This window comes from Molossus molossus, unplaced genomic scaffold (assembly GCF_014108415.1).
Source record: "Molossus molossus isolate mMolMol1 unplaced genomic scaffold, mMolMol1.p scaffold_m16_p_14, whole genome shotgun sequence".
NCBI lineage: Eukaryota > Metazoa > Chordata > Mammalia > Chiroptera > Molossidae > Molossus > Molossus molossus.
In genome coordinates this window covers 26,811,892-26,822,166 of record NW_023425349.1, presented here as the reverse complement: position 1 = coordinate 26,822,166, position 10,275 = coordinate 26,811,892, and the positions used below count along the sequence as shown (strand labels likewise).

Here is a 10,275-nt window from a genome sequence, read left to right as displayed (position 1 = left end):
TCTAAATCACCAGTGTGCCATTACCTAATGACCAAGAAGAAGACAAGGAGGAGGAGGAGGAGGAGGAGGAGGAGAAAGATGAGGAAGAGGAGGAGAAGGAGGAGGAGGAGTAGAAGGAGTTGCAGATGAGTTTTTAAAATACAAACAGAACTGTAGCATCTTTCTTTGCTCTATGTATCTGTTGTACCCAAGTGCTTCCCCACGCTGCAAAGTCATCCACATGCCAGATTGCAGGGATGGCTGATCACGAGTTCAGCAATACCCTGCATATGGATATATGGTTCACATGGGAGGTAAATCCCTATGCTTGAGATTGAGCCCTTAATGGTTAAAATCAATAACTCACTCTACTTGCTATGAATCCTAGTATAACAAGAAAATATCTGAATGTTATTGTTTTATTTCTATAATAATAATTAGGAAGAATATAAAAGCATAACTTTCTAACCAAACACCTAATTTGTATATCATAAAATAATTACCACTTATCTAAATATTTTAAAATTGTTTGCATGTATGTAAATAGGTTTGACAAAACATTCTGTTCAGTGCTTCCATGAAAAACACTGTAGAGGTCCTACAGTAGTCTGGGAAGAAAAATATAACAATCACAGGGCTTTTTAAAATCCATATATTAATAAGTAAACAATGAACAATTTAAAGTTTTTCTCTAATGTTTTGACCAAATTAATATGTATTATCTAATTGTATAACCAAAAACCTAAAAGAGTAAAGGAACTTTATTCTACAAATAGATATAAGATTTTTAGCATAATATATTTTTCTTCAAAGGAGTTTCTGATTTGCAATACCATATGGTATTGTGTTTGTTCGTATAGTTTTGTGCATAGAATTAAAATAAAGAACTCAATTTAATTTTGTTATTGATTTTATCTTTAATTTTAGAGTTAGTACTGGTCAAATATAGCTTACTAAAATATACTCATTAGTTGGGATAGAGCAGATAATTCATCTCTCTGATGATTTATCTTATAAATTTTCTTAATTCATAAGTATTAATTATTCATGCAAAGAGCTGATCTTCCTGGAAAATATGTGCATCAGTTTAAGATATTTATTTTTCCCTCTGCAAATATTCGATGTGTATGTGGGTAAACCTAAGAAAAGTAAACAGTTGAATTTTCTTATTTATGTACAGCACAAGAAGGCCAGTTTAACCGGCCAATCTCGGAGCACCATCTCTGCAGAAATTGCATGCTGCTTAGCTTAGAAAAATAAAAACTAGAACAACTTATAAATTGCTCTTCCCTTAAGGCAACCAATAACTTAATCTTGGAGAGTAAAAAGAAATCCCAATTCTTTTTGTTATGAAATCCATACATTTTTTAGAAAGATGCAGGCCAGACCGATTTTTATGAATATTTATTTAGAGAATGCATTTAGAAACTGCCCAAATTAATAGACATATATAACTTTGACCAACTGAGTTTTACCAACTCAGTATTATCAAGCATAGTCAGAAACACACTGCAGGCTCATCTAATCTCCAAAAGGCAGTGCTATCCATGAAAACATCAAGAAATGGTATGTGCAAGATGGTGAAGTATTCTGTTCTCTTCTGATATTCTAAGTAATAGGATTTGCTATTTTAGTGCAGAAGAAAACCTTTGGGCCTTTTGGTATTTAACTGAACTTTAAATACTAAATCCATCCTAGCATTGCTGAACCAGTCTGTTTAATCTGCATTCTCAAAGCAATGTGCACATTGGAACAGTGAAAAAGTAAAATCCATGCTTAAGAAAATTTGAGTCCGCTACTGCCCTCATTCGTCACATTTAGGAAAGTAATGTTAAATTCAAACTTCTGAATTTGTAATTAACCTGATTAAACAGAGATTTTCCTCAAAGCTTTCAATATTTATGAAAAAGTTTGCTAAACAGATCAATTATTTCATTTTATTTATTTATTTATTTATTTTTGTGGTACGTGCCCCTAGTGGGAACAGAACCCGGGACTCGCTGGTCCACAGGCCAACGCTGAGCCAAAATGGCCAGGGCCAGATCAATTATTTTAATAACAATTTAAATTACATCAGAAGTAAAGCAATTTTCAAACTTTCAAAACCATATACTTTTGCATGTCAGGTGCTGATTGTCAATTATTAATCACCTTGTTTCAAATATTTATTTGTTCTTTGTGATAATTCTGATGACACATCGAAGAGGTTAGAATTACTACCAGAAAATATTACAATATTGACATTCCTATATAAACATTATTATTAAAACAACATTTTTAGTAAGATGATTAAATCAGTTTAAAACATTCCCATGATGGCCCAGCCGGTGTGGCTCAGTGGTTGAATGTTGACCCCTGTATCAAGAGGTCACAGTTTTGATTCCCGGTCAGGGCCGGTGTGGCTCAGTGGTTGAGTGTTGACCCCTGTATCAAGAGGTCACAGGTTTGATTCCCGGTCAGGGCACATGCCAAGTTTGTAGGCCTGATCCCCAGTGCAGGAGCTGGCCAGTCGATATTCCTTCTCATCAATGTTTCTACCTTTATCTCCCTCTACCTTCCTCTCTCTCTAAAATCACTAAAGAAAAGTTTTTTTTTTTTAATTCTCATGATGACTAATAAATGATTATTAAAGGTGATAGTATCCAGGGGGAAAAAGTAGTTAAATTGATGCTTTCATACTCTGCTCATGTCACTATAGATTAATATTTCTGAAAGGAATGTAATAATATGTAGCAAAAAAAATATTTGTATGATTTTTGCTACAGTAATTTCACATGAGGAAATTTCTCCTAAAGGAATAATTCAACTAAATCAAGAAGGCATGTGTCCAAAGAATATTCAGTGCAACATTGCCTATAATAGAATGAATGTTCAACATTAGGGAAAGGCTTACTAAATTACAGTACATTAACATAATGAGATATTACACAGCTATGAAAAATGATAATTATGAAGGCAAAGAGGAAACAACTATTTGTAATACAATTTCAGTGGCAAAAAAGGACCATATATTGTAATTTATACTTGACATGAACTGTATAAAATAAGCTATTTGCTAATAACAATAGAAAAGTAATAAGCAAAAATGGAGAACACCTGCTACATTAAGATAGAAAGAGTCATGGGTAATTGCTTTTCATTTTTTCCATTGCATTTTATTAGTAGTAACAATGATAAGCATAAGAAGGAAAATAAAAACAGCAATAATACATCCAAGGTAAAAGCCACATCATAGTCAGAAAGTTGAACACTTTTAAAGATTTTTTTATATTAAACTTTATTTTAGAGAAGTTTCAGATTCACAGGAAAATTGAGCAGAAAATACAGAGAGTTCTCATATACTTCTGTCCCCATACACACTTAGCCTCCCTCACTCTCAACATTTTCCACCAACGTGGTACATTTGTTATAAACTATAAACCTACATTAACACTGCACTTACTCTACACTACATTAACAGGTCATTATTACTCAAAGTCCATAGGTTATGGTTCACTCTTGTAAATTCTATGAGTTTTGACAAATGTGTGATGGCATTACTGGATTTGATTCGCTAGTATTTTGTTGAGGTTTTGCATCTATATTCATGAGAGATATTGGGTTTTTATTTTCTTGTGATGTCTTTGGTTTTAATATATGGGTAATGCTGGCTTCCTACTAGAATAAGTTAGGAAGTATTCCCTTTGCTTCTATCTTCTAAAAGAGATTGTAGAGAATTGGTGTAATAGATTTAATTGTGGGTTTTTTTGGATTTCACTAGTGAACCCATATGTGCCTGGTACTTTCTCTTTTATAAAGCTTTAAATTATTTACTCAATTTTTGTCATAGCTATATAGGCCTATTCAGATTGTCTATTTGTTCTTGTGCAGGTTTTGGTAGATTGTGTCTTTAAAGGATTTGGTCCATTTTATCTTGGTTTTCAAATATATAGGCATAGAAGTGTTCATAATTTGTCTGTTTTTAAGATGGATTGTTCATTTTCTTGTTGCTGAATTTGAGTTCTTTGAATATCTTGGATAACAGTTTTTACTTGTAAATAGTTTAATCCACATAAAAGTGCATGCCTTTGCTAAAATTACACTCTGTAGATTAACTTCTGAAAGAATATATTCTCTATGATTATATAATAAAGTAGTTGCCTATAGAAAGAGAGCAATCAGAAGACATGAGTCATATTACCAGTTCTAACCTAATGTATTTAACGAGTTTGCATAAATCATTTAACATCTAAATCAATGCCATACATATGTGAGTTCAATAATTGGTGATAATGGCCCTGGCCAGTTTGGCTCAGTGGTTAGAGTGTTAGCCTGTGGACTGAAGAGTCACAGGTTTGATTCCAGGCCCTAGTCAGGGTCCTGTGGGAGCTTACCAATCGATGTGTCTCTCTCACATCAGTCTCTCTCTCTCTCTCTCTCTCTGCCCCTTCTTCCCACTCTATCTGAAAATAAGTGGAAAAATGTCCTCGGGTGAGGATTTTAAAAAATTAATAAAAATATAATCGGTGATAAGCACTGTAATTTTTTAAAAAGTTTCTGGGCTTCAATATTTAGTAAATAATACGTGAGCACTGCTTTCCAAGGCTTTCCCGGGTTTCCATATGACATAAGGAGATGCTGGCAATGGCTACAGGCCTATCAAGGATGAAATCCTAACAGATCTTAGATACCCTGTATGGGGCTTAAAGCTTCTTGTACTCCTAGCCACATAGCCCTGAAATTTCAAAATAATAATTGTATATAGTTGAAAAGTCGGAAGTAGTTCACATCATTTCTCTACTATTAAGATTTTAGATATTAATTCTTAAGAAACCACTAATACAACATTACTACACTGTCCATAGGTTATTCAATAATGGATAATGAATAATTATTACCTATGCACAACTGTTTGTTACCATTTAATGGGAATCAATCTGCAGGCAGGTTAATCACTGTTATCTCACAGGGCCTAAGAAGGGCAGATACTAGCAGGTTGGGAAGAACCTAATATATCACCTATAAAAGCTCTATTATACAAATGTGAATAAAATAAGAAGTCTGAATGAGACAGTGCCTTTTAGAGTTCATATTAAATCAAGACAATTTAAAATTAATTTATTTAAGTAGATTCACTGAGACCTGTTGACTCTATTAACTCCTTTCCTAACTACTACAGAAAATAGGTAAAATAGTGTTAACTAGTACAGCATATTCAATTTGTAAATTACCACAGAATATGTAAAAAAAAAAAAAAAAAAAAAGATTCAGAACATACATCAGAAGTCAATAGTGGAGTAAGCTAAAGAAAAAAATAATCAAATTAAAATTTTATGTCAGATGAAAATATAATTCAAACAAGGAAGTTAAAGTAGTTTTAGAAAAATAAGCATGATAATTTTCTTCAAGTCGACCTTACCAAATAAAAATCTCAACTTGCTAAAAAGGGAGATCTTCAGGAAGAAGAAAAAGAGAAAAAGTGATTTTATGGGAAATAATAATGAAGGTGCAGAGAGAAATGAAGAGCCATGTAAATGGAAATACTGTAGACTTTCACATTGAAATGAATATTAATTATATAAAATAATAATATTTTATGTTTAAAAATACGTAGATATATTGAAAATGTTCAATAGCATATAAATCAGGAGTGAGAATAAATGGCATTAAAGTGTTCTAAGTTGTTTGCAATGTATAAGCAGTTGGTGAAAGTACTAAATAACATTACATGTAGATATGTGAAGGATGTAGGTTAGTGGGTAATCCATAAAAAAAAAAAAAAAAATAGAAAAACTGTCTTTCCTAAAATAGGAAAAAAGAGGAATGGAAATCAAGATAACCAGCGTCACAGAAGTCAATAAAGGAAAAACATAGGAACAGAGATGGGCAGGAGAAACACAAAACTATAGTTATATAATAGGTTTAAAACTAATCATATCAATAACTAAATTAGAATGAAGTGAAATAAATTCTTCACTTAAAAGATAACATTTGTCAACAGGAGGCCTACATACCTCTGCTGCCACCTCTAGTGATTCCTGAGACTTCCCAGCACATTTTGAGAGTGCTCAGCACCAATATGGATGAGTGGTGGAAAATAGCCTTTGCCATCACTGCAATGAAAGGTATGGGACAAAGATATGCTCCTGTGGTATTGAGGAAAGCAGACACCGACCTACCAAGGGGGCAGGAGGGCTCATGGAGGATGAGGTAGAATGTGTGATCACCATTAAGCAGAACCCATGCCAGTACAAGATTCCAGACTGGTTCTTGAACAGACAGAAGGATGTGAGGGATGGAAAATACAGCCAGCTCCATCCTGTCCAGTGATCTGGACAAGCTTCGCGAAGACCTGGAGCAGCTGAAGAAAACTTGGGCCCACAGTGGTCTGTGCCACTTTTGAGATTTTCATGTTCAAAGCCAGTACACCAAGAGCGTGGGCCGCCTGGGTTGCACTGTGGATGTGTCCAAGAAGAAATAGATCTGTAGGCCTTGTCTGTTAATACATAGTTTATACACCTATAAAAAAGGATAACATTTGTCATACTAAACTAATGAACAACCAAATATATTCCATTTACAAGAGACATATTTACCATGCAAGGAAACAGAAAGGTAGAAAACAAAAATATATTTAAAGTGAAGCATTCAAATAATAACTGAAAGAAAGCAGATATAGCTATATTGATATCCATCAAAATATACTTTAAGATAAAAGATATTGACACAGATCAAAAGGATCACTAACAATCACAAAAGTTTCATTTACCAGTGTTGGGAAACTTGCTTTGAAACTGGCTTCCACATGAGAATCAGGGAGAGAACAGACACCTTAGAAAAAGGCAGACCACTCCAGATTGGCAGGTGGCTGGTTTGATAAGCAAGAAACTTATGGGCTTGTCTGGCCATGGTGAGTAGATTAACACCCCCAACTGCCAAATCAAAAGTTTATATAGAGGTCCTAACTGGGTTAAGTCACAGACCCAAAGAGCCTTAACTGAGGTTAATCACATGTACCGTCCAGATAGTCTCAACACCACATTTCTCTCTCAAGGCTGTATCCTCAGAACAGCTTTTGGGCATTGGGAAGGCAAGTGGAATGCACATTTCAAAGCACAGAGGAAGGAACGAGAAGCCACCAAATACCTGGGTTCAGCACATGGGTCAAACCAAAGGTCACGTCTTCTTGATGGCCTTCCCTAACAACCAGAAATAAGTAATTCTAAATTATCCTCAAAATAGAGAAAAAACTTGCCAGAACTACAACTAGAAATTGACAAATCTAACAATAATGAGAGATTATGATTCACGCATTTTAAGAACCAGTGATATATTGGCAGAACAAAAATCACTAAGAATAGTAAGATTTGACCAATGCAATTAACAAAATTAATCTTTTTATCATTATATAAGAATATATTTAATAACTGAAGAAACTTTTTTTTAAAATCATACAATTACACATGTAACACAAAAGTTGAGCATGTTTTAGGAAATAAAATGGGATTTTATGCCAGTACCATGCAGTTTTGATTACTGCAGCTTTGTATATTGTGCCAATCCCTCTGGCCTGAAATGTTTCTATTGAGAAATCAGCTAGAAGTCTATGGGAATTCCCTTTTAGATAACTAAATGTCTTTTTCTTGCTGCTTTTAAGAGTGTCTCTGTCTTTAACCTTTGACATTTTAATTATGGTGTGTCTTTGTGTGAGACTCTTTGGGTTCATCTTCTTTGTGACTCTTTGTGCTTCCTGGGTGTTTATGTCTATTTCCTTTGCCAGATTAGAGAAGTTTTAAATCATTATTTTTTCAAATAGGACAGCAATCCCTTGCTCACTCTCTTCTCCTACTGGTACCCCTATGATGCAGATGTTGTTACTCTTGATGTTTTCTCAGAGGTCCCTTAAACTATTCTAATTTCTTGGGTTATTTTCCTTTTGCTGCTCTTATTGGGAGATTTCTGCTACCTTGTTTTTTAATATTGCTTTAGGAAGTTTATGTGTTTTTAACTTTACATTCTCAAGTATTTAATAATAATGTATGACAAGCATGAGAACTGTTTAAATTAGCTAATAAAATTGTTTTGAAGAAATGTAATTGCTTTAGAAGTATCTCCTCATATGCATGGTTGATATGGTAATTTTAAAAAGAACTTATTCTTAGATTAAAGTAATCTTTTAAGAACCTATGCTTTTCAATGGAGTAAATTTAATTGAAAAAAAATGAAACTGTGTTTTCTTTCAAAATATAACAAATACCAAATTTTGTCTCAAAATCTCAAAGGCTACTAAATATTTTATGAGTATATTTTATGGTAAGATCAGAAAAATACTATGAGGATATCGCCATAGGACATGAGATTTTGGCTGAAGAAGATTTTTCTTTAACAATCTAAAGATCTGGAGAGAAGGAGCTGGTATCCATCTTTCTGGGATGATCCTAAGAGAGGACTGTCTATGGAAAGTGTGTCTACATTTGAATGATTTCAAGGAATTTTATTTTGATAACATAAACACACTGATCTGTACAACTAGAATTGTGTAATGCATAGAGAAATTGAGACTCTTATTTTTCTTTATTAAAAAAGATTTTCTGTTGTTGCTTTTCAGTTACATATATGATGCCTGAGGAGATAATTTCCCAGAGCAAATAAGAGCACGGTTTTTGCAATTAGAGAGACTTGCATTTAAATCTGACTTTATTCTCATTACTAGAATGACTTTGGACTACTTAACTTACCTGAATACCCATTTCTGACTTTAGAAAATAACGCTACAAGGAAGGGGAGTTAGTATAACACAAAGTACAATATTGGATTTTACTAAATGATAGATATACTAAGAAAAAAAATTAACAAATAATTAGTCCATGCAATAACAGCTGTTTTTAATGATACATTTACAATGCATAAGACTATAATAAGCAATTTATTACCACATTAAATCTTGCATAATATTTTATCAGAAGGCTATATTATTTCTATTTTATAGGAAAGCAAAAATAAGTCTTAGATAATACATTGTTAAATTTAAAACAAATTAAAATTTTTGCATCTCCCAAATATAATCACTGATAGCACTTCAATGTGATTTCTTCAAAACTTTTGCTTTCTTTTGTTTAATTTTTATTTTTTTCATTAATTTATTTTTGTTACTGGTGTTTCTCCTTTTCCCCCCATTGACACCCTACCCTCCTCCCGATCCCCCCATCCCATCCCCTCCTCAGCATTGTTGTCTATGTCCATGGTTACGCCCACATGCATATAAGTTCTGTGGTTTATCTCTTCCCTCCCCACCTCCACCCCCTCTTCTGATGTTTGTCAGTCTGTAAAAACTTTTGCTTTTTCTCTAAATATTATCATGTATAAATTTTAATGTTAAGATTCTTCTAAACATTATTTTTAAATTACTTAATTTTCTTAATGCCAGATATTTACACTTTCTAAACATCTTAGTCTCAAGAAATAATGTTTCAATGATCATCTCTGAGCATAAAGAATTATTATTTTTTCACTATATTTCACATGATGTCCTTAGGACAATTTATTAAGTATTACATTTTTCTTTTTTTAAGACTCCTAATTCAAATGGGCAAATTGTTCCAAGAGTGTGTACTGACACACAATATTTAATATATACATGAGAATGGAATGTAGATATAGATATACAATTTTAAATCAGTTCAATATATTTGTAATATTTATTTTTTGAAATGAGATTGAAAGACACAAGCTAATCTGGTGTACATGAGTGAGAATTTCTGAAATCACGGCTAACATCACCCTACAGAAAACAAGCTTTCAACTCTCTGCTGGGATAAAAATCACTGAAGCAAATAAAATTTCTCCACTTATAGATTAGGGAAGTAAATTGGTCCAGAAAGATCAACAAAAAACATCAAAGCTAATGGAAGAGCCAGATCTAGATAAGAAGATGAGTGTGTTGAATTTAAGAGTAACATTCGTTAGGCTTTAAGAAACAGATGACTAGAAAATATAAGATTTATTTTTTAGGATTTTCAGGGTGAAACAACTTACACATGATCAATTTTGTCTCTTGTAAAGTTAGAAACAAAAGATTACTTCAACTTACACCAAACAAAAAGAAAGTTTTCTGGAAAGAAGGGGAACAGATTGTTAATGGGTAATGACTCAAAAAAAATAGCACATTTTTAATGAAAATGTGGAAACTTCAAGCAAATTAAATAACAAAGAAATAGTTAATCTAGAGAATAAAGATTAAGAGCCAGAAGAGGTTATGGCAGCCCCATTAAGCAACATATTCTTTTCTTTATTCAATTCACTAAGTTTTTTTTTTTT

The 10,275-nt window shown here is 32.9% G+C and overlaps 1 pseudogene; it reads left to right on the top strand.

Annotated features, from left to right (window-relative positions):
- The first annotated feature begins 236 nt into the window (after positions 1-236).
- LOC118630051 lies at positions 237-6,439 on the top strand (annotated as a pseudogene).
- The last annotated feature ends 3,836 nt before the right edge of the window (positions 6,440-10,275 follow it).